Raw genomic sequence first — 25,786 nt, 5'->3', positions numbered from 1 at the left:
TAAAACTTCTTTGCCTAACCCAATGTCATGCAGATTTTCTCTAGTGATTGTTGGTTATTCTTGTTTCTTAATGTATATAAAGAAGATGCTCAGAAATTCTTGCCTTCTCACACAGCTGCTTTTTCCTATACACACTTCTTAGGGCTTAATTCAGTCTTTTCTGTGAGTACACCCCATAAGGCTCATGGAGACACACTGTGGTTTCACACGGTTCTGCAAGCCAACACTCACCTTTACCAAGTTTTCAAATATGCTAGCTTAACTTTTATTACTGTATCTCATTCCTATCTACCTAAGATTAGTGAATGCTTGCTCTCTTGTCTTCCTGCAGGCACCATCTCTCCTTAGATAATTTGAGACTATTCATTGGACCTCAGCTCTCTGATGGGCTCAAAAAAAGTAATAAATTTGAAGCTAATCTGGCTCTTTTTTGTAGCAAGTGTGGGTGTGATCTCCTTTCACTTCTGTGTCTCAGGTGAAAGCTGGAATTACCCTACTAAGATTTTTAAGAAACTGGAATACCTGATTTTCTATAAATGAGAGACTAGCCAAGAAAGATTTTAAAAAGAACAATAAGGTAAGAGTTTCCTTCAAACATTATATTAAAAGTTACCTTATTATGTTTTAAATAATATTTTATTATGATATATAGCTATCTTAAATGAAACAGTGTGATTTGGGTAGAGAAATAAACACAACAGATCAATGGAACAGAACTGATTTTTCAGAAACAGACTATAAATATGATAATATATGATAAAGAAGATAATTCAAATCACCAGAGACACATATTGTTTACTAAAAGATTTAGGGACAATTAGCTATCCATTAGAACAATAAATCACATTTTCTGTATCACAACATTCAAGATCTATAGATACTTAAGATCTAACTAAATATAAGGGAAACTAACAGTAAAAGTATTACATGTATAAAATTATAGGAGAATGTTTTTGTAATCTTGGCTTAATAACAGGGTTTCTAAGAAAGACAGAAAACCTAGACACTAAAGAAAAAGACTAAAAATTCTAACCAACTAATGATATTTTAGAAATGTCTGTATAATATGAAACACTATAAATGGAGTTTTAAAAACAGGTGCAGGACAGGAGAAAACATTTTTTCTATTAGCTTTTTCTAAAGGACTCCACAAATTAATAAGAAAATTACCAGTTAGCCAAATAAAATAATTGGCAAAAGATATAAATTGATAATTCACAGAACTGAAATGGCCAATAAACAAAGGATAAGATATTCAACTTCCTGACAATCGGGGGAAAAAAGAAAATAACAGTTTTCAGTCAAAAGAATGGCAGCTTTTTAAAAATTTTTTAAGATTTTATTTTTATTTTATTTGAGAGAGAATGAGAGAGAGCATGAGGGGGGGAAGGGTCAGAGGGAGAAGCAGACTCCCTGCCAAGGAGGGAACCTGATGCAGGACTCGATTCCCGGACTCCAGGATCATGACCCGAGCTGAAGTCCGTCACTTAGCCAACCAAGCCACTCAGACGCCCCAAAAAGAATGGCAATTTTTAAAGAAGCCTATGAACAATTCTTGTTGATGACAGTGAAAGGACCTGGAACTTTTATGTTCTGTTGATGAGAAAGTATGTTTAAAATGCCTTTTAGGGGGCACCTGGGTGGCTCAGTGGGTTAAGCATCTGCCTTCAGCTCAGGTCATGATTGAGGGTCCTGGGATCAAGCCCTGCATCAGGCTCCCTGCTCCACAAGGAGCCCGCTTCTCCCTCTCACTCTGCCTGCTTGTTCTCTCCCTCTTTTGCTTTCTGTCAAATAAATAAAATCTTGTAAAAAATAAAATAAAATGCCTTTTAGGAGGTTAACTGAGCAGTATCTTTCAGACTTTCACACATATATTTTTTAAAGCCTAATTCCTTTTGTCACCAAAAACAAGCCCTGTTTAAACTTGCTTATGTAATTCAGACAAATTACTGACTATTTCAACTGAGAATTTCAGTTGAAAGAAATTCAGCAAAGGAACATTAGCTTTAAGTGAAGCTCGATCAGGAAGCACCCATTTCCTACTGATTCTCAGCTTTCCCTTCTATCCTAGGGTTGCCTCCCACTGTGATCCTGAGATGGTGTTATAAGCTGAATTACATCCTCAAAATTTATATGTGGAAGTCCTAAGCCTAAGTATCTCAGAATGTAACTGTATTTGGAGATAGGGTGTCTGGAGAACTAGTTAACATGAGGTCTTCAGAGTGGACCCCAATCCAGTATGACTGGTATCCTAACAAGACATGAAAATTTGGATACAACACACACAGAAGGAAGAAATGTGAAGACCCAGGTAGAGTATAGCTTTCTGTAAACAAAGGAGGAAGGCCTGGGACAGATTCTTCCTTCACAGTCTTCTCAAGGAACCAATTTTGCTGACACCTTGCTCTTGACTTCTAGACTTTTGACTGGTGAGAAAATAAATTTCAAGCCACCCAGTTTACAAAACTAATACAAAACTAATACAGATGGCATCAGCATCTCCCAGGTCTACATAATTCCTGTATATGTACAGTAAGAAAGAATAAGTATCTTAGAATTCCTATCAAAATCCTTGAGTTCCATTTTGATTAGAACAGTCCTAAGACATGTCCCATTATCTATGTTCATCACTGTTGTGATCCAAGGTATTAAATGGGCTCACTGCCTTAGCCTAAGTCCTAAGCTCCACTTCTTTTGCAGTCTGATGCCCGAGAACCAAAATTCTTGAATGGAATATGAAGGTTATTGCAAATGGAGGAGCAAGGAATGGATGCCAGGTAAATGTCTTTTCCGTTTTTCATCCTGCAGCTCCTTTTCTCACTAACAAGAGGAAATAGTGACATATATGTCTAAAAGGCCTGCGTGAGCTTTTTATTAGGTCATTCTTTCTTACAGTGAAAAAGTGGGATCAACCTCAATGCCAGCCAGAGGAATGACTGGTTGAAACCACAGAATGGATTAGCATGCCTTCTCAGCAAATGTTTAAAAAAATGAATTGTATTTACATGGTTTGAAATGGAAAGATCTCCATGACCAAAATGGAGAATGTAAGTTGTGCACAGTATTTATAGAATGATGATAGTTCCAAAAAAAGAAAACCAATTATATTTCTGCATATACATACAGGTACGTGTGTACATTTTAAAAATGTCTAGGACGCCTACCTAACTGCCAACAGTGGTTATGTCAGAGGAAGGGTCTGGCATTAGGAGGATTAACTATGGGGACTTTTTCCTTGTGGGTTTTTTTTTTTTTTTTGGTTTTTTTTTTTTTTTGCCATTTATGAGAATATATTCAAGTAATTAGTACTTGTAAAACTAAAAAATAATAAAGTGCTTGGTATCACATCTGAACTATAGAGAGCACCTATTAAATATTAGCAGTTATTATTATCATTAAGGATAAAGGAGAACTTCCCAAATCAGATTCCTGCTAACAGGTATAAATTAGACCAGGGAAAACTGCTTGGCAAGAGGGCCAGGCAACCAGATGACCTATTTATAATGTGTATGTGTGGGTATAAACGCACAGTACAAGCATAGAAGGCCCTTCACCAAGCTGGTAACTGTGAGTACCACTGGCGGATAATGAAGTAGGGAGGAGATGAGGGCAGATTTCATTTTTATCCTTTTATATTTTTTAACTTTTCGTGAACATGCATCATTTTAGCATTATTTGATGTAATCAAAATTATACTTATATAATCCTTTGTAGCTTCCTTATAATCTGTATCTTCATTGACTTAAAAAATAATCCTAGCAAGGAAGAGCAATTTGCAAAAGCATTTATTTGAGTCCTGTTTGTGTTCCTATATTCTGGGCAATTGAATTAGAATGAGGATTGTTTGTCAAACCGGGACCAGCTGGGATTCTCTGGCTGACTCCCAGGCGCAACTGTGAAGAAACGGATATTGGGTGCTCTCCCACCTCGTCAGGAGCAGCGTTTCTCCTGTCTGCTCTTGGCACCCCCTAGCATCCTGTGCCCTGCTAAGGTGCTAACTGACAACTGACAGATTTTACTAAGAGCCTACTCTTCTCAGTAGTATTTGCATTTTAAAAGTTGACTTAAAGACTAAAAAAATCCAAACAAACAAACAAAAAACAAAAAAAAAAAAAAAGCCACCCAAACTTCTGAGATTTGAGGCATAAAGTTCCTTCACAATAGCCAGTTCATACTACAACTCTCTCATCTTTAAAGCAAATAAACACATGCTCTCTTGACACCTGAGTTCCCATTAGCTACCAACCAGTGGTGATCAATTCTTATGCAAAATTTACAATAGAAGAGTTGTCTCCTACCTATCCTCCCAGTCAGTACAACTCCAAAGTAACCTGGTTTTCATCTTGTCTCCTGAAACTACTCTCTTTAAGGTTGCCATCATTAAGCTCTAATTGCCATTGTGAGGGATTTTTTTTTTCTATTTAATTCAGTACTAAGACAGTGGTGTTAGCATTTGTCATAGCTTTAATTTATCCATTTATCTGTCTCCCCACCTTAATGGTGAGCTTCTTTATGTCTGAATCTCTAACCCATTCATCTTTTTTTTAATGTTTTTTTTATTATGTTAGTCACCATACAGTACATCCCTGGTTTCTGATGTAAAGTTTGATGATTCATTAGTTGCGTATAACACCCAGTACACCATGCAATACGTGCCCTCCTTACTACCCATCACCAGCCTATCCCATCCCCCCACCCCCCTCCCCTCTGAAGCCCTCAGTTTATTTCTCAGAGTCCATAGTGTCTCATGCTTCATTCCCCCTTCTGATTACCCGCCCTTTCTTTATCCCTTTCTTCCCCTACCGATCTTCCTAGTTCTTATGTTCCATAGATGAGAGAAATCATATAATTGTCCTTCTCTGCTTGACTTATTTCACTTAGCATTATCTCCTCCAGTAACATCCATGTTGCAGCAAATGTTGAGAACTCGTTCTTTTTGATAGCTGAGTAATATTCCATTGTATATATGACCCATTCATCTTTGTATCAGTGTTGTCATTACAATACTTAGCCCATGGTAATGCTGAAAATAGATGTACTATCTGACACCTGCTGGAAGATGGGTTCATTTGGGAGGCCTAGTGCTGATCACATAGGAGGAATGAATTAAATAAGTGCAAAAGCTTGACATGAGGTGGGAATGTTAGACTGGGGAGATAATTTGAGCAGGTATATTCTCCTAGCAGCTCTTCCACAATGCTACCTACCCACTCTTCAGGTGATCTCTGATTAAACAAATTAGGAAATGCAAAGGTATAGCTTCGTGCAAGAAGCAAAACTCATTGAGGTTTGGTTGAAAGAGAGGAGTCATGTGTCCATCCTAACATTGGGTAAAGTATAGGAATGAGAGAGAAGAGAGTTATTCCAAGATTACAGCAAGAATGTAACTTTAGTATCCAAGTTGTTATCCATACATTATTCTTATCCCTATCCCCCAACCACACAGGCCAGGTCTCTTCCATACTGTAAATACACTTAAATATTATAACAATGGAACTGAAGCTGGCTTTAAGTAACTTTTAATGACCTCCCCAAGCAAGTCCTGAGATCTACAAAAGAGATAGGTACAGGGTTTTAGTTTTGAATGTGAGTTTTCAAAATGTTGTAAATAAAAAACACCACTTCTGAACATTATCCCACCCCTCCTATACCACCTGTAGTTATTGACTCATGTTCCTATTGTTTTAGTCGATAGTGAAGATCATGTTTTGGGCAGTGCTAGGAAAGAGTGATGAGTGGTGGAGTGGAGGGAGGCGTTCACTAGGTCTGCATACAGGTGGTAACTATGTAACTAACTTCCTCTGAACACTTCTGAATTTAGAATAATTGTAAGTTTAGCCTGCTCTGTAACAGAAATAAAGCCATTGTAGTAGAAATGTGTCATAAGATCAATGTCTTCTACTTCTAAAACAAACATCTTTGCTGTGCCACAGTGTTTGTTTTGGTTTGGAAGCTGAGTCCTTTATCAAACCGTAGGAGACTATTATCTGGTGATAATGTATTTTGATTCTATTGTTGTTATCTTAAAACTGGTTTTCTCTGGGCCCATCTTTCTGGTATGTTTGTTTAATGACATGTTTAAAAATCTTTGTAAGAGCTGTATTAAAATGACAGATATTTTATATTGCCAACATAAACCACAATCTTCAAGGCTGATGATAAACTCCATCCTGGTCTCAGCTACTGTATGCGTTAAAGCTCTTAGCTGCTTTTCAAATGCTGGCATAGTTGTCAATCATTCTGTATCATGCTTAGAGTTTGTGTGAGGAAGCCATTTGTTAAATTGCAGCCTTCTAGACTCAAAGAACATTTACCAAATGCTTTCAGATAAAATGCCACCTTATTCTGTAACATACTGGGAAACTTGCAAGGAGAAGAAATACCTGAGGGAAACAGAAATTATAGGAGAGCGAAGTAACAACACATTCCTCTGTTCTCTATTAAACTTTCGATAGGAACTAAGAATAGTACTTAATTCTGTCTTCAATCTGTTTTTGTTATTCTAGATAGACAGATAAACAGTTACCACATTGGTGAACTCTCTTTGGATTTTCCTCATAATCTACCATCTTTTCCCCTCCTTTTGGAAGACCCTACTTCCCCTCTATAACCAGAGGGTCCGAAATGGCAGAGATGGTGAAAGGTAAGTGAATTTTCCTTTTTTTCCCCCTAACACTACTACCAGTCCCCTACTCTACATTGCTGGTAGCTGGCCCCATCAGTCTCATAATATTTTCATAAATCCTCTTTGTACTTACCCTTCTCATCCTATTATTTTAGTCAAATATGCAGAAGACTCAGACTCAGCTTCCTTCCAAAGTGCCAACTAAAATGTTTATCATCTTCACCTGTCTTTAACCTATAGAATCCAAGTCCATGGTTGCCAACCAGGGGATAGCACATATGCACTAAGCAGTGTGTGAAAACTGAGTAACTAATACATCTCACAATACATATTATGTATGTTTATATATATGATATAAAATTACCATTTTCGAGTACATGATTGCAGTAGGTAAAACAATATGTGACAAGTTAATAGCTTCTATGTTCAGAGGTGGGATTTGCAAGTCATCTCAGAGAAGAGTTCTCTCATTATGGGAGGATTTACTTCAGTGATTCTTCTTAGTTAAGCAGTTGTAAGGTAAGAAAGTTCTATTGTTCTGGGGGACTCTCTTAACAAAAGCTTTTTTGGCATCTGACTCTTGGTTATCAGAGTTAAGTCTTTGGGAGAAAGACGACCAGAAGCCGGGATATGGTCTGGTAAGGATGAATCTAAGATCCTAACTCTTATCCTTTAGATTAGAAATTAAGGAAACCTATCTGGGTGGACAAAGGTGACCCAGTCTGTCTGTGTTTGGACTGCTATAACAGATACTATAGATTGGGTGGTTTATAAACAATAGAAATTTAGTTCTCACAGTTATGAAGATTGGGAAATCTAAGATCAAGTCTGTACAGATTAGGTGTTGGGAAGAGCGTGCTTACTGATTCATAGACTGCTCTCTTTTCATTGTATCCTTACAAGACATAAGGGGTTAAAGGAACTCTCTGGCTCTCTCATAAGAAAAATAATCTTTTGTTTTTAAATAATTTTTAAAAATATAGTTGACACACAATGTTATATTAGTTTCAGGTATACAAAATAGTGATTGAACAACTCCATAGGTTATGCTGTGTTCACAAGAATAGCTACCTTCTGTCACCATACAACACTATTATAATACTTGAGTATATTCCCATGCTATACCTTTCATCCCCATGACTTATTCATTCCTTAACTGGAAGCCTCTACCCACTACTCTCCTTCACTGCTTTTGCCCATTCCCCCCAACCTTCTCCCCATAGGAGCCACCAGTTCTCTGTATTTGAGTTTGTTTCTGCTCAAGGGAAATCATGGTATTTGTCTTTTTCCAACCTATATTTTGAGTACAGTTGATACATAATGTTACATCAGTTTACATTCCCATTAGTAGTGTACAAGGCTTCCTTTGTTCTCCACATCCTTGTCAGCACTTATTTCTTTCCTTTTTGATACGAACAATTCTGACAGGTGTGAGGTGCATCTCATTGGAGTTCTGATTTCCCTGGTTATTAGTAATGTTCAACATTTTCCCCTATGTTTGTTGGTCACCTGTATGTCATGGGGAAAATGTCTATTCAGTCCTCTGCCCATTTTGGAACAGAGTTTTTTGTTTGTTTGGTTTTGGTTTGGGTTTTTTTGTTGTTGTCTCTTTTTTTTTTTTTTTTTTTTTTTTTTGGTGTTGACTTGTATAAGTTCTTTATATGTTTTGGATATTAACCCCTTATCAGATATATTATTTGTAAATATCTTTTCCCATTCAATAGGTTGTCTTTTTGATTTGTTGACTGTTTCCTTTGCTGTGCAGAAGCTTTTTAGTTTAATCTCCAGATTTTAATTTTGTTTCTGATTGTCTCGTCTGAGGAGACATGTCTAGAAAAATGTTTCTACAGCCAATGTCAAAGAAATTACTGCCTATGTTTTCTTCTAAGGGTTTTATGATTTCAGGTCTTTAATCAATTTTGAGTTTATTTTTGTGTGTGAAGAAAATAGTCCAGTTTCATGCTTTTGCGTGTGACCGTCCAGTTTTCCCAACATCTTTTGTTGAAAATACTGTCTTTTCCCCATTGTATATTATTCTCTCCTTTCTCATAGACTAGTTGACCATGTAAGTGCGGGTTTATTTCTGGGCTCTCTCTTCTGTTCTATTGATATATGTGCCTATGTTTGTGCCACTATGATACAGTCTTGATTACTATAGCTTTGTAGTGTACTTGAATTCTGGGATTGTGACACCTTAGCTTTGTTCCTCTTCTTCAAGATTGCTTTTGCTATTCATGGTCTTTTGCAGTTCCATACAAATTTTAGGATTGTTCTAGTTCTGTGAAAAATATTACTGGCATTTTGTTAGGGACTGCATTGAATTCCTAGATTGTTTTGGGTAAAACAAACATTTAACAATATTCTTCCAATTCATGAGCATGATATGTTTTTATTTGTGTCATCTTCAATTTTTTTCATCAGTGTCTTAACAGTATTCAGAATACAGGTCTTTCACCTCCTTGGTTATATTTATTCCTAGGTAAAAGCAATTGTTTTCCTAATATCTCTGCTATTTTGTTATTGTAGAGAAATTCAACAGATTTCTGTATATTAACTTATTATCCTGTAACTTTACTGAATTCACTTATTACTTCTAATAGTTTTTTGGTAGAGTCTTTAGGGTTTCTGTGTATAGTAGTATGTCATCTGCAAATAGTGAAAATTCTACTTTTCTCCTCCCAGTTTGAAGGCCTTTTATTTCTTTTCCCTGCCTGACTGCTGTGGCTAGGACTTCCAGTACTGTGTTGAATAAAAGTGGCAAGAGTGTACATCCTTGTCTTCTTTATGATCTTATGATAAAAGCTTTCAGTTTCTTACCTTTGAGTATGATGTTAGTTGTCGGTTTGTCATCCATGGCCTTTATTATGTTGAGGTATGTTTCCTTTAAACCCACATTGTTGGGAGTTTTCCTCATGAGCAGATGTTGAATTTCATCAAATACTTTTTCTGCATCTATCAAAATATATTTATCCTTTTGTTAATGTGTGTCATGTTGATTGACTTATGAATATTGAGCCATCCTTGTATACCCAAAATAAACCCCACTTGATCATGCTAAATGGTCCTTACAATGTATTGTTACATTCAGTTTGCTAATATTTTGTTGAGGATTTTTGCATCTTTGTTGGATGAGGATACTGGCTTATAGGTTTGTTTGTTGTTGTTGTTTTTTTGTGGTGGTGTCTATGTCTGGTTTTGGTATCAGGGTAATTCTGGCTTCATTGAATGTGTTTTGAAGCTTTCTTTCATCATCTATTGTTTTGGAATATTTTTAATAGAATAGGTATTAAGTCTTCTAAAGTGTTTGGTAAAATTCATCTCTGAACCTATTTGGTTGTGGACTTTTGTTGAGTTTTTTTATTATCAATTTCATTTCATTTCCACTTATTAATCTTTTCAGATTTCTTTTCCTCCAAATTCCATTTTGGAAGATTTTATGTTTCTAGAAATTTATCTATTTCATCTAAAATTTCCAATTTTGGCATATAATTTTTGATAGTAGTCTCTTATGTATTTCAGTGGTGTCAGTTGTTGCTTCTCATTTCATTTTCTGATTTTTTTTTATTTGGGTCTTCTCTCTTTTTTCTTGATGTGTCACACTAAAGCTTTATCAATATCATTTATCTTTTCAAAGAACCAGGCTCTTGGTTTCATTGTTCTTTTCAATTTTTTTTGTTTGGTTTTTAGTCTCAATTTATTTCTGGTCTGATCTTTATTATTTCCTTACTCTTACTAACTTCGGGTTTTTGTTTTTTGTTTTTTTTTCCTTTTTTTTGGTTCTTTTAGTTATAAGGTTACATTGTTTGAGATTTTTTGTTTCTTAAAGTAGGTCTGTTTGCCATATATTTCCCACTAAGGATGGTTTTAGCTTCATCCAAGAGACTTTGGATCATTGTGTTTTAATTTTCACATGTTCCCATGTATTTTTTTTTTAACTTCATTGACCTATTGATTATTTGCACGTTGTTTAACCTCCACATGTTTGTGTTTTTTCCAGTTTTTTCTTGCGATCAATTCCTAGTTTCACACCCTTGTGGTTGGAAAAAATGCTTGATTTGATTTCAGTTCTCCTAAATTTGAGATTGGTTTTGTGGCTTAGCAAGTCATCTGTTCTGGAAAATGTTTCATGTGCTCTTAAAAAGAGTGCGTATTCTACAATTTTTACATGGAATGTTCTGTATTAAGTCCATCTGGTCTAATGTGTCATTCAAAGCCACTGTTTTCGTATTGATTTTCTGCCTAGGTGATCTTTCCATTGATGTCAGTAAGGCATTAAAGTCCCTTATTATTGTATTACTGCTGATTTCTTCCTTTATGTCTGTTAATAGTTGCTTTATATATTTAGGTGCTCTGGTGTTGGGTATATAGGTATTTTCAATTGTAATACTTATTGATTTGATTGCTTTATCATTATTAATACCTTACTTTGTCTCTTGTCATAGTTTTTGTTTTAAAGTCTTCTGTCTAAATATTGCTACCCTGTTTTTGTTTCCATTTGCATGGAATATCTTTTTCCATCCCTTCAGTTTGTATGTAGCTTTAGGTCTGAACTGAGTCTCTTTAAGCAGCACATTCATGGGTCTTGGATCTTTTATCCATCCTGTCACCCTCTATCTTTTCATTGGAGCATTTGGTCCATTTGCATTTAAAGTAATTATTGATATGTATATACTTATTGTCATTTTGTTAATTGTTCTCTGGTTGTTTTTTTGGATCTCTCCTTTGTTTTTTTCTCTCACTCTCTTTCCTTGTGATTGATAACTTTCTTCAGTGTTACACTTGGCTTTTTATTTTTTGTGTATCAATATAGTTTTGGTTTACAGTTACCATCAGGTGCATATATAACATTCTAGGTATACAGCATTCTATATTAAGTTGATGGTTGTTTAAATTTGAACACATGCTAAAGGTACTTCATTTTTACTACCTCTTCCACATTTTATGTATGTGTTGTCATATTTTACATATCTTCTAAGCCCAATTAAATAATATTTTAGGTATAATTGCTTTTACTACCTTTGTCTTTTAGCCTTCGTTGTAGTTTTGTAAGTGATCTAGTACCTTTATGTTGGTGATGAACTCTACCTTTGTTAGTCTGGGGAAATGTCTCTCTCCTTTAATTCTGAGTGATAACCTTGCCTGGTAGAGTAATCATGGCTGTAGATTTTTTGTTTGTTTCAGCACCTTAAATATATCATGCCACTTTCTTCTAGCCTGCAAAGTTTCTGCTTAAAATCAGCTGATAACCTTAAAGGGTTTCCCTTGTTTCTCTCCTGCTGCTTTTAAGATTCTCTCTTTTAATTATTACGTATCTTGGTGTAGAGCTCCTTGGGTTCATCTTGTTTGGAATTCCTTGTGCTACCTGAACCTGGATGTTCATTTCTTTCCCCAGGTTAGGAAAGTTTTAGACTATTATTTCTTAAAATATATTTTCTGCCTCCTTTTCTCCATTCTTCTGGGAATGCTATAATGTGAATATTTGTTCACTTGATGTTGTTCAAAAGATCCCTTAAGATATCCTCATTTTTTAAATTCTTTTTTCTTTTTGTTGTTCAACTTGGGTGTTTTCCATTACTTTTTTCCAGATTGCTGATCCATTCTTCTCCATACTCAGATGCATCATTTATTCCATTTTTTTATTTCAGTTATTGTAATCCTCAACTCCAACTGGTTCTTTTTTATATTTTCTGTCTTGTTATTGAAATTCTGAGTTTATCCACTCTACCTTCTGGTGACGATCTTTTTTGACCATTACTTTGAACTTTTTTTCAGATAGATTATTTCCATTTCATTCTATTTTTCTGAGGTTTGTCTTCATTTGGAGCAATTTGTCTCTCATTTTGTTTGTTTCTATGAATTGTGTGAAATAGCTACTTCTCTTTTTTTTTTTTTAAGATTTTATTTATTTATTTGACAGAGATAGAGATAGCCAGTGAGAGAGGGAACACAAGCAGGGGGAGTGGGAGAGGAAGAAGCAGGCTCATAGCGGAGGAGCCTGATGTGGGGCTCGATCCCAGAACGCCGGGATCACGCCCTGAGCCGAAGGCAATCGCTTAACCGCCGTGCCACCCAGGCGCCCCAATAGCTACTTCTCTTAAACGTGAAGTAATGATCTTGTGCATGGTCATCCCTCATGTAGACTGTGTATGCCTGGTGACTTTGGCTGACTAGACCTCTACCTGTCATGGGCTGGAGGTCCCAGGGCATTACAACTGGCACCAGAGCTGAATGAAGTCCCAGGGCCCTAGACAGGTGACTTGGCTTAACTACTGAAGTTTGAGTGTGCATGGGCTGAGGTAGTCTTGTGGCTCTCTATATAGAGAGAGCCCTGGCAGGATAGCTGAAACTAAAGTAGGTACAAGTTTTGGGGAATCCAGGGATTCTCCACCTGGAGGGCACCCTGGCGGGCTGCTGATGCTTATGTGGATATAAGCTGGGTGGTCCTGGAATGCTCCATGCAGGGAGTGCCTTGGTACCGTGAGTTGGAGGTTCCTAGGGCACTTTGTTTAGGGGATGCCCTGGGGAGTGGCTGGAGCCACACTGGGTGCAGGACAGGGTTTCTCAGGGTACATGGGGGTACCCTGGTTAATAGTCTGGAGCTCAAATGGGTGTGGGCAAAAAGCTCCTGGGATACTCTACCCCAAGGGTTCCCTGGCCAGTTGTCTGGAACCAAAGTGGCATGGGCTTGGAGCATTCTGGAGTGCTTTGGATCTATGTCATCTTGACAAGACAGCTGGAGTGAGCACTGACCAGGGGTGTCCAGGTGTATGCCACACTGCAGCAGCCTTGGAGGGGTGGCTGAGGCTACTGGGGACTAGTAATTTCACTGAGGGTATAGGCCAGCTCTAGAGTAGGCCAGACTCTGCTCCTGTCCATGCTATCAAAGTGGAAGGGGGAGTATAAACTGTAGGGCCTCCAACCCAGAGAAAGTTTCAGCAGCCCCCTAGCCATTTGGTAGAATTCTAGGGCTGGGATTTATGTTCTAGTTGCTGTTTTAAACTATGTTTTTCTCTAGGGCATCCAAGATTGGTGTGGCCTGGAGGCCTGGGGCTCACCCACAGGTTAGCTGTAGTACCAGAACCCTGATTCTATCTGCACTATCCAGGTGGTGGGAAACATAAACAGTGAGGCTCACCATGCCCTCTGACCCAGAGAGAGTTCCAACAGTGCCATAGCCATTTGGATTCTAGGGTTAGTTCTTTTATAGTCTAGTCCTGTAAAACCATGTAAAACCTTTTTTCCAGTGCCCCAGGACAGACAAATATGCTCACAATCCCTCAGTACTCTCCCTTCCAACTGCAGTTAGCAGTGCTGGGTGTAGGGATTCCCTTTGTTACCATGTCTCCTTCTTCCTTGCTGTTCTCTGGGTGGTCTTCTGTTGTGCAGAAGCTATTCAGCCTCGGTTTTAATTCCAGAGGAATTGCTCTATAAATAGGTCGACTTGGTATATCCATGGAGGTGGTGAGTTCAGCATCTTCCTGTGTGACTGTCTTGGACCCCTACTCGTTTTTGATGAGAGCCCTCATGAATTAATGACCTCCCAAGGTCCCATCTACAAATACTATCACTTTGGGGAACACTAATATTCAGTCTCTAGCAGACTCCAAAGCTAGTTTATGATAAAGGATACCAAAAGCCCTAGAGGGGTTCTCACTCAGAGAAATGGCTGGCAACCTGATCTTAATATAGATCCAGTGTTTTTATGAGATTAGAGCTAGCAGAACATGTTTCTGAACGAGAATGTACCTGCAAGTACTGAACCCTTTGAGACAAGAAACAGGCCATCACTGTATAGTTCTCTAGTGTTACTTGTATCAGAGTGCCATTGTTCAATAGCAATATGGCAGTAACCCTGAACTGATAGGATTTTACAGTTCTCTACCTGGTGTTTAGAAGAGTTAATTGGTATCTTTTTTCCAAGTGAGCCCCAGCATTATTTAGTAGGATTCAGGAGAGTTTCCAAATAGAAGCCTAAAGTAATTTGATGGTTAATTGAAAAAACAAGAGTTGACTGTACATTAAATGGGTAATCCTACTTGTATATGGATACCCAATATTCAAATGCATCACTGAATACATAGTCTTTCTTTTGACATTTTTGTTTTATTAATTGGCAGATGCCATGTGCGAGTTTGGGAAATTAATATAAAAAAGTAATTCCTATTCTTCTGAAAAGCTACTGAACTAAGAGGAAGAAAATTATCTTAGACATTCTATGAGCTTACCCCTTGTTTCTACTCCTCAGAAATCTTCATTGAAAAAATGGCTTTGTTTCATCCATGTACAGTCATTAGGAAAAGGTCTAAATGTATTTCATGTTCAGGGAATGGAGAAATCATATTTGAAACAAAGCCCTGGAGGAACGGAAAGAGGTGACAGGTAGCCAGGTATATTTGCTAGAGCTGCCATAACAAAATACCACAGACAGGGTTGCTTAATTTTCTGCCAGTTCTGAAGGTGACAAGACTTAAACCAAAGTGTTCACAGGTTTTGTTTAAGACCTCTCTCCCTGGCTTGGAGATGGCCCTTCCTTAGTTTGTTTATATCCTCATCTTCTCTTTTTGTAAGGCCATTAGTCATATTGGCCATTAGTCATATTGGAATAGACCTATGCATATGCACTTGGTGGTGGGCCACAATTCTGCACACAACACTATGGCTTCGGGAAGATCCAGAGGTTCCTAACTTTTCCTCCTCTGGATTTGGTGCTATGTTCTTAGTACATAATAGCCTTCAAATCTCTGAAATGAGACAGGGTGGTTCAGTTCCTGTTGAATGGTTGAGGAAGAGGTATATGGGAGTCACTAATGTGTGGAGCCATCCTGAGATCATTGGGAAATCAGTTTCAGCATAGAAACAATTTGCTATGTCAGTATTCGTTTCATTTATATTATCAGTTTTCTAATTCAGATATGGAATTGGTTAAAATGGGTTTTGTGGGGAGCCTGAGTGTTTCCCTTAATAATGTGGCATATTTGCTAACAACAACAAAAAGACAAGTAAATGTTAATTATAAACTATTCACACAGGGAGTCTGCTTGTACACACTTTTTGTTTTCCCTCAGGGCCTATCATAGTGCTTCTTAAATATGTTTTGATTGATTACTTTTTGGTTCACCTAGTTTTACAAAATACCTCAGGCTTCCTCAGGCTGTGTGTAAATGTTGCTTGTGGATGATCAAGTTTTACAAACCGCAGGACTGACTCCATTCATTTTATTGTGTTTTTAAATTCTGATGGCCATGATGATCAATTAGATTGAACAGACTTATCAGATTCATGAATTTATGCAAAAAAAATTTCTTAACAGAAACAGCTGGTGTCAATGATGCGGATGGCTGAAGTTTTATTTGGAAAACAGCAGTTGGTATAAAAACTCTTCTGCTGCTTACATTTCAAATACCCCATACAGACACATACCATGGAGAGGATGGCAAGACTGAAGTTTTCCGATATGGTACTTAAACTCTAGCTTGGCCTGGAACTCTGCAGGAGGCAGGGACACTGCAAGAGCCATTCGTCTTGGATTGTACCTGGCAAGTCTGGATTTTTTCTCAGTTAAATGTACCCATGGTTTATCCATTTATATGTGTAAATTCTGATTTTAAATGAATAAGATTGTGTTTCATTTTTAATGAAGAATAGAAGAAAATGGGGGAAAATCTGAAATGAAGGTTGGGTTACTCTTTATGAAGAGCATTTTTAAAGATAATTTTAGGAAGAAAGTTTTTTTAGCTACAATTAAGTTTTGTGGAAAATTTCATGCTTAGACTGAGAAATGCCCTGGCTGGAATAAGAACCTAAGGCATATTGCTCCCTGGATCCCTTATGGATCTCTTCAAGGAAGAGGCGAATAATGGTAACGCAGTAACTGCAATTGTATACTTTCAATTTGCTAGGTATTTTACAAACTTTATTTAGAAAAACAAAGATCAGAGAGGTTAAGTAACTTCCCTATGATCACAAATGTAAGGAGTTAAATCAAGAATTTGAACCCAGTCTCTGGCTCCAAAGTTGCTGTCTTTAAGCATGCCCTTAACCTGTTGCACTATGCCACAGGTTGCCTTCAAAATGTCCCTTAGTTAAACTCTTCTCAGCCTTGACTACTTAAGAAATAAAAAATGAGGTGCCATTATCCTCCTTTGCCTACTTTTTCCCATTGCTGTTTGGCTCCATATTCTATATAACCTACCAATTCTTTCTTCAGACCTTGCTAAATTTGAGGAAGAAACTCAGCAAAAATGAACCATGAGTTAGGAGACTGATATGGGAGAAGGAAGATGGTGGAATATCAGGATCCTGAGTTCTGCTCATCCCACAGACCCACTGAAAGAATGGCTACCTGTACTGCAACTGACTGAAAAACACGTAAAGGCTGGTACATTAGATCTTCTACAGCTAGTCACGAAGAGACCACATTAAAAAGGGAAAAGGAATAGAAACACAGCTGGGAAACAAATCCTTAATATGAATAACCACAAGCAGGAGAGATATCATAAGCACAGCAGAGAAAGGGGATCATACCTCACCCTTGGCACCCCCCAGCCCTGGGGATGCATAAGGGAAAAGGAGCTCCCACGATGTCTGACTTCAAAAGTCAGTAAAGCTTAACTCAGGGAGAGCTATAGGAAATGGAGAGTGCACCCTTAAAGAACCAGCATACTAACTCAGCCTGAGACATAGCATAGAAGCAACACTTTGAAATGTGCCTGGGGTATACATGAAGTAGATTAATTACTAATTTTATATGTGTGCTAGAGGGGCAGGGACCTTCGGGAGATTTCTCTAGAAATAAAAGTGCTGGTGGGTGCCATTTCTCTTCCAGCTAAATAGGTGGATGCTTGTACAGCCAGTGCTAACCCTCTCCAACTGCCCCACCCCAAAGTTTTCCTGCAGACATACTTTACAAACTCCTGTAGGTGCCCCTCCAAAGTGGCTCCTACCATGGAAATTGGGAAAACTAACTCCACACATCAGCACACCTGCAGTTCCTATGCAGGGACTGTCAGCTGGCTGCACAGAGAACAAATCCTGCCCTTTGGTGTACCCACAGCTATCTTCATACTGCTCATTGTAGCCAGCAGAGCTAAGGGCCAGCCCTACCCACCACAGCAATCATGGCTTAACCACAAAAGGAGGATACATGTAGCCCACACAGGAGCTACCCCCTGGAGCACCTGGTTCTGGTGAGGAGGGGGAAATGCACTAAAGGACAATGTCTATAAGACCACTGCTTTCAAGATAAGTAGATGTAGCTGACCTACCTAATACATAGAATACATATAAAGAAACGGTAATAAAGATTCTCACCAGACTTGAGAGAAGACTGGGTGAACTCAAGAACTTCAGAAAATATTAAAAATATAAAAAAGGAATCAGAGCTGAAGAATAACTGAAATGAAAAATACACTACAGCCAATTAGACATGCAAAAGCATGGATCAGTGATCTGGAATCTGTGGAATGGAAAGTGACAAAGCTGAACAGCAAAAAGAAAAAAATAACAAAATAAGTTCAGGGACCTCTACAGTGTTATCAAGCATAATAACATTCATTATAAGGGTGCCAGAAGGAAAAGACACAGAATGGGGCAGAAAATTTAGTTGAAGATCTAACAGCTAGAAACCTCTCTAATTGGGGAAGCAAATAGACATATATGTCCAGGATCCACTGACAGCCCCAAACAAGATGAACCCAAGGAGATCCACACAAAGACACATAAAAATTAAAATGACAAAGTATTGATAAAGAGGATTTTTAAAGCACCAAGAGAAAAGAAAACTGTTACATACAAGGAAAACCCCATAGTATCTCAGCTGATATTCCAGCAGAAATATTACAGGCCAAAAGAAGGTGGCATGATATAATTACTTAAAAAACCTACAACCAAGATTACCAAGCAAGATTATCATTCAGAATAGATGGAGAAACACTTTCCCAGACACACAAAAATTAGAGGAGTCATCACCATTAAACCAGCCTCACAGGAAATGTTAAGGTGATTTAAGTGGAAAGTAAAGCCAATAGCTAGAAGAAAATTATGAAAGGAAAAAAATTATACATAAAAACAAACATATAGTCAAAGTAGTAAGTACAATATAAAGCCAGTATGGATGTTTAAACACAAGAGCAGTAAAATCAATTATATCTGTAATAGTCAAGAGATACATAAAAATATAAAGATGTAAAATGTGACATATACCTAAAACGTGGCAGGGAGAGTAAAACTTTAGTGCTTTTAGAATGTGTTCAAACTTAAGTGACTATCAGCTAAATATAGACCGCTATACACACAGCGTGTTATGCATGAACCCAGTAGTAACCACAAATCAAAAAACTTTGATACACATACAAAAAAGAGAAAGGAATCCAATAATACTACTAAAGAAAGCCATCAAACTTCAAGAAGAAAAAGAAGAAAGGACAAAAGAACTACAAAAAGAACCAGAAAATGAAGTGGAAAGTATGTACCTATCAATAATTACTTTAAATATAAATTGACTAAATGCGCCAATGAAAAGACATAGGCTAACTAAAGGGATTTTTAAAATACCTCTCTCTACGCTGCTATAAGTGACTCACTTCAGATCTGAAGAGTAAAGGGAAGAAAAAATATACCATACAAATATAGAAGAATTGCTACTGCGTTTTTCTTTTATCAGACAAAATAGACTTCAAAACAAAAACTATAGCAAAAGACAAAGGAGGGCATAACAATGCCCTTCAAGGATCAATCCAACTAGAGGATATAACAATTGTAAATATCTATGCACCCAAGAAAGGAAGACTTAGGTATAAAGCAAATATTAACAGAAAAATGTCCCCTACTATTATTGTATTACTGTCGGTTTCTCACTTTAACACCCCACTTACTTCAATGGATAGATCAGGCAGAAAATCAGTAAGAAAACTGGGTTTGAATGACACATTGGACCAAATAGACCTAATAGATATGACCAGAACATTCCGTCCAAAAACAATACTTATTTTCATGTGGACAAGGATATTCTCCAGGATAGACTGGATGTTAAGGCACAAAACAATTATCACTAAATATAAGATTAAAATCCTATCAAGCAACTTTTCTGAAAGTAACATTATGAAACTAGAAATCAGAAGAAAAAATCTGGAAAACAACAAAAATACATTACTAAACATATTAACATATTACTAAACAACAAATGGGTCAACCAAGAAATAAAGAAAAACTTAAAACAAACATGGAGACAAAATCAAATCACAATGGTCCAAAATGTCTGGGATGCAGAAAAAGCAATTCTAAGAAGGATGTTTATAACATTACAGGCCTACCTAAAAATTAAGGAAAAAACTCAACACCCAAAAGAGATTTTTAAAAAAGTAAGCAAAACTCAAAACAAGTAGAAGGAAGGAAATAATAAAGACCAGAGCAGAAATAAATGAAATTGATACAAAAAAAAAAACCTAATATAAAATATCAATAAAAACAAGACCTGGTTCTGTTAAAAAGATAAAATTGAAAGACCTTTAGTCAGACTCACCAAGAAAGAGGACATAAATAAAGAAAATTAGAAGTGAAGAAGAAAAAACAACCAATACCACAGAAATTACTATGAAAATTTATATGCCAACAAGTTGAACAACCTAGAAGAAATGGTTAAATTCCTAGAAATATACAATCTTCCAAAACTGAATCAGGAAGAAATAGAAAATTTGAATAGACTGACTACTGGTAATGAATTTGAATCAGTAACCAAAAATTAACAAAAGTCCAGGGCAGATAGGTTCAAAGGTGAATTTTATGAAACATTTAAAGAAGAGTTAATACCTATTCTTCTCAAACTATTCCAAAAAGCAGAAGAGGAAGGAAAACTTCATTTTATGAGGTCTTTAGTACCCTGATACCAAAACCAGACAAAAATACTACAGAGAAAACTAACAGGCCAATATTTCTGATTAACACACATGCAAAAGTCCTCAACAAAATATGAACGAACTAATTTCAACAATACATTAAAGCAGATCTTCACCACTATCAAATGGGATTTATTCCAGAGATGCAAAGATGATTCAATATTCACAAAATCAATGTGCTATATCACATTAACAAGAGAAAGGATAAAACCTATGTGATCTCAACAGATGAAGAAAAAGCATTTGACAAACTAAAACACCCATTCATGATAAAAACTAAGTGGGTTTAGAGGAAATGTACCTCGCATAATAAAGGCCATGTATGACAAACTCACAGCTAACACATCATACTAAATGGTGAAAAACAGATCTTTTACCTTAGATTAAGAACAAGAGAATAATGTCCACTGTGACTTCTTTTATTCAACATACTGCTAGAATTCCTAACTGCAATAATCCTGCAAGCAAAAGAAATAAAAGGCATCCAGATTGGTAAAGAAGAAGTAAAATGTCATAATTTCCAGATGGCACAATATTATTTGATTACATAGAAAACCTAAGGACTCCACAAAAAAAAAAAGCTTAGAATAAATTCAGTATAGTTTCAGAATGCAAAATTAATATACAGAAATACGTTGTATTTCTATATAATAAAAAATGAATTCGAAGAAAATTAGGAACATGCCATTTATATTTGTACCAAAAAGAGTAAAATACCTTGGAATAAATTTAATCAAGGGGGTAAAAAATCTACATTCTGAAAATTAATGAAAGAAATAGATGACACAAAAAAATGGAAAAGTATACCATGCTCATGGATTGGAAGGTTTGATGTCATTAAAATGTTCATAATATCCAAAGTAATCTGCAGATTCAGTGCAATCCCTGTGAAAATACCATAACACTTTTTCCCTAGAAAGAAAATACTAAAATTTGTATGGAACTAAAAAAGACCTTGAATAGCCAAAGCGATCTTGAGAAAGAAGAGCAAAGCTTGAATTAATACAATCCCAGATTGTAGGATATACTACAAAGCTAGAGTAATAAAAAAACAGTAAGGTACTAGCATAGACACAAAGATCAGTAAAACATGATAAAAAGCTGAGAGATAAACTCACAACTACATGGTCAACTGATCTACAACAAAGCAGATAAGAATATACAATAGGATAAAAGTCTATTCAATAGCTGATATTGGAGAAGATGACATTCTTTTGCATGCAAAAGAATGAAACTGGACTACTTTCTTACACCATGCACAAAAATAAACACAAAATGGATTAAAGATGTAAATGTTAGACCTGAAACTATAACATTCCCAAGAGAAAACATAGCAGTAATCTCTTGGACATCACCCTTAGCAATATATTTATGGATATGTCTCCTCAATCAAGAGAAACAAAAGCAAAAATAAAGTATTAGAACTATACCAAAATAAAAATCTCTTGCAAAGGACAGGAAACCAACAAAACAAAAGGCAGCCTAGGGAATGGGAGAAGGTATGTGCAAATGATACATCTGGTAAGAGGTTAATATCCTAAATATACAATTAAGTTATACAACAAAAAAACTATACATAAAAAAAAAAAACTAACTTAAGAATGTGCAATGAACCTGCATGGATATTTTCCCAAAGAAGACAGATAGCCTACAGACATATGAAAAGATGCTCAAAATTACTAATCATCAGGAAAATGGAAACCAAAACCACAATGAGGTATCATTTCTTACCAGTCAGAATGGCTGATATCAAAAAGAAAATACAAGTGGTGTGTAAATGTGAAGAAAATGGAACCCTCATGCACTGTTAGTGGGAATATAAATTGGTACAACCACTGTGGAAAAACAGTATAGATGTTTCCCCCAAAAAATAATTTAGAAATACCATACAATCCAGTAATTCTACTGGAACCTACCGAATGAAAATGAAAACACTAACTCAAAAAGATAATGTGCACCTGTGTGTTTGTTGCACCATTGCTTACAATAGCCAAAATATGGAAGCAACCCAAATGTTCATTGATAGATGAGTGGACAAAGATGTGGTGTGTGTATATATATATACACAACAGAATATTACTCAGCCGTAAAATTACATTTTCCCATTTGGTTGTAAGGTATATTATGCTAAGTAGAATAATAAGAAAGAGAAAGACAAATGCCACATGGTGTCACATATATGTGGAATCTTTAAAAAATAAGATACCTAGGAATAAACCTAACCAAAGAGGTAAAGGATCTGTACTCTAGAAACAACAGAACACTTATGAAAGAAATGGAGAAAGACACAAAGAGATAGAAAACATTCCATGCTCATGGATTGGAAGAATAAAAATGTTAAAATGTCTATGCTGCCCAGAGCAATCTACACATTCAACGCAATCCCTATAAAAATACCATCAGCTTTTTTCACAGAGCTGGAGCAAACAATCCTAAAATTTGTATGGAACCAGAAAAGATCCTGAATAGCCAAAGGAATGTTGAAAAAGAAAAACAAAGCTGGGGACATCAAAATGCAGGACTTCAAGCTATATTATAAAGCTGTGATCATCAAGACAACAAGGAATTGGCACAAAAACAGACACATAGATCAATGGAACAAATAGAGAGTCCAGAAATGGACCCTAAATGCTATGGTCAACTAATCTTTGATAAAGCAGGAAAGAATATCCAGTGGAAAAGAGAGAGTCTCTTCAATAAATGGTGTTAGGAAAATTGGACAGCCACATGCAGAAGAATGAAACTGGACCATTCTCTTAGACCATACACAAACATAAACTCAAAATGGATGAAAGATCTAAATGTGAGACAGGAATCCATTAAATTCCTAGAGGAGAACACAGGCAGCAACCTCTTGACTTTGGACAAAGCAAATTCTGGCTAGATACATCTCCAAAGGCAATGGAAACAAAAGCAAAAATGAACAATTGGGACTTCACCAAGATAAAAAGCTTCTGCACAGCAAAGGAAACAGTTGACAAAACCAAAGACAACTGACAGAATGGGAGAAGATATTTGCAAATGACATTATAGATAAAGGGCTGGTATCCAAGATCTGTAAAGAACCTATCCAACACCCAAAAAACAAATAATCCAATCAAGAAATAGGCAGAAGACACAGACACTTCTCCAAAGAAGATATACAAATGGCCAATAGACACATGAAAAAATGCTCCACATCACTTGTCATCAGGGAAGTACAAATCAAAACCACAATGAGATACCACCTTACACCAGTCAGAATGGCTAAAATTTACAAGATAGGGAATAACAAATGTTGGCAAGGATGTGAGTAAAGGGGAACCCTTTTCACTGTTAGTGGGAATGCAAGTTGTTACAGCCATTCTAAGGGGGGAAAAATAACAGATTCTTAGATACAGCAAACAAACTGGTGGCTGCCAGAGAAGAACTAGATGGGGTGACTGGTGAAATAAACAAAGGGGATTAAGAGGTACCAGCTTCCAATTATAAAATAAGACACAGAGATGAAAAGTACAACGTAAGTAATACAGGCAATATTGTAAAAACTTGGTGAGCACTGAGTAATATAGAATTGTTGAATCAATATGTTGTACACCTGAAATATAAATCTATCTGTTCATTATGTTTCAATTTAAAGAAATACAAAGTGCTAAAAGGAGAAAATCCACAACCAAGGATCATCTACCTGCCAAAGTTATCATGCAGAATTGAAAAAGATACAGGAGTTCATCACTACTAAGCAAGCCTTACCAAAAAAATAAAAATGTTAAAAGGAATGCTTTAAGTAGAAAGAATAGGGCATAACTAGAAAGAAGAAAATTATGAAGGAAAAATTTCACTGTTAGAAACAAACATAGAAAAGGTAGTAGCTTAATCTCTATAAAGCCAGTGTGGAAATTAAAACACAGAAGTAGTAAACTCAAATACATCTACAGTAATTAGTCAAGGGTACATAAAATAAAAAGATGTGAAATGGGACGTTTTATGTTTATACATAAAATATGGAGGAGAGAGTATTTTTTGGTGCTTTTAGAATGTGTTCATACTTAAGTGACTATTAACTAAATATAGACTGCTATACACATAGGATGTTATACATGAACCCAATGGTTATGTTTTTGATTTGTGGTTGATACACAAAAAAATAAAGAGAAAGTTATCCAAGTGTAACACTAAAGAAAGCATCAAACCACAAAGGAAGAGAGCAAAAGAAAGGAACTATAAAACAAAAAAAACAAACAAAACAAAACAAAACCAGAACATAGAAAACAATATACAAAATGCCAATAAATACATACTTGTTAATAATTACTTTAAATGTAAATGGACAAAACGTTCTAATCAAAAAACATAGGATGACTGCACGGATTAAAAAAACAAACAACCCACCCAATAACATGAACATCTATATGTTGCCTACAAGAGACTCACTTCAGACCTAAAGACATATACAGACTGAAAGTGAAGAGATAAAAAAAGATATTCCATGAAAATGGAAGTTTAAAAAAGAAAGCTGGGGAAGTAATACTTTTATTAGACAAAATAGACTTGAAAACAAACTGTAACAAGAGACATTGAGATCATTACATAATGATAAAGAGATCAATCCAACAAAAGGATATAAAATTTTAAATATCTGTGTACCCAATGTATAAGCACCTAAATACAAAATGCAAATGTCAACAGACAAATGGAGAAATGGTCAGTAAAACAAAAATAGTGGGGAACTTTATACCTCACTTATATCAACAGATAGATCATCCAAACAAAATGTCAATAAGGAAACATTGGTTTGAACAACACATTAGAACAGACATACTTAACAGGTAAGCACAGAACACTCCATCCAGAAACCGAATACGCATTCTTTTCAAGTGCACATGGATATTCCCCAGGATACTTCACATTTTAGTACAACAAATAATTCTGAAGTTTAAGAAGATTGTAGTCATATCAAGCAACTTTTCTGACCACAATGGCATGAAAATAGAAATTAATTATAAGAACAATTTTGGACAAAACACAAACACATGGAGGCTAAAGAACATGTTACTAACCAACCAATGGGTCAACCAAGAAATCAAAGAGGAAATCCAAAGATACAAAAACAAATGAAAATGGAAATTCAACAGTTCAAAATTGTTGGAATGCAGCAAAAGCAGTTTTGTGAAGGACATTTATAGTAAAACAGTCCTACATGAAAAGATGAGAAATCTCTAAGAATCTAACCTTATAGGAAAGAAAAAGGAGAAACAAAGCCTAAAGTTAGTAGAAGGAAGGAAATAAT

The 25,786-nt window shown here is 36.2% G+C and overlaps 1 long non-coding RNA gene across 1 annotated transcript in view; it reads left to right on the top strand.

Moving 5' to 3' along the window:
- LOC113249225 (uncharacterized) overlaps positions 1–16,766 on the top strand; it is a 258,875-nt gene extending 242,109 nt beyond the window's left edge. The window contains exons 4-8 of the long non-coding RNA XR_006408830.2: positions 476–577; positions 2,072–2,311; positions 2,701–2,777; positions 6,507–6,643; positions 15,936–16,766. This is a non-coding gene — a long non-coding RNA (uncharacterized LOC113249225). The remainder of the gene's footprint in view (positions 1–475; positions 578–2,071; positions 2,312–2,700; positions 2,778–6,506; positions 6,644–15,935) is intronic.
- The last annotated feature ends 9,020 nt before the right edge of the window (positions 16,767–25,786 follow it).

Source organism: Ursus arctos, unplaced genomic scaffold (genome assembly GCF_023065955.2).
Source record: "Ursus arctos isolate Adak ecotype North America unplaced genomic scaffold, UrsArc2.0 scaffold_1, whole genome shotgun sequence".
Taxonomy (NCBI): domain Eukaryota; kingdom Metazoa; phylum Chordata; class Mammalia; order Carnivora; family Ursidae; genus Ursus; species Ursus arctos.
Note: the sequence above shows the minus strand (reverse complement) of the source record. Positions and strands in the feature narration are given on the sequence as shown.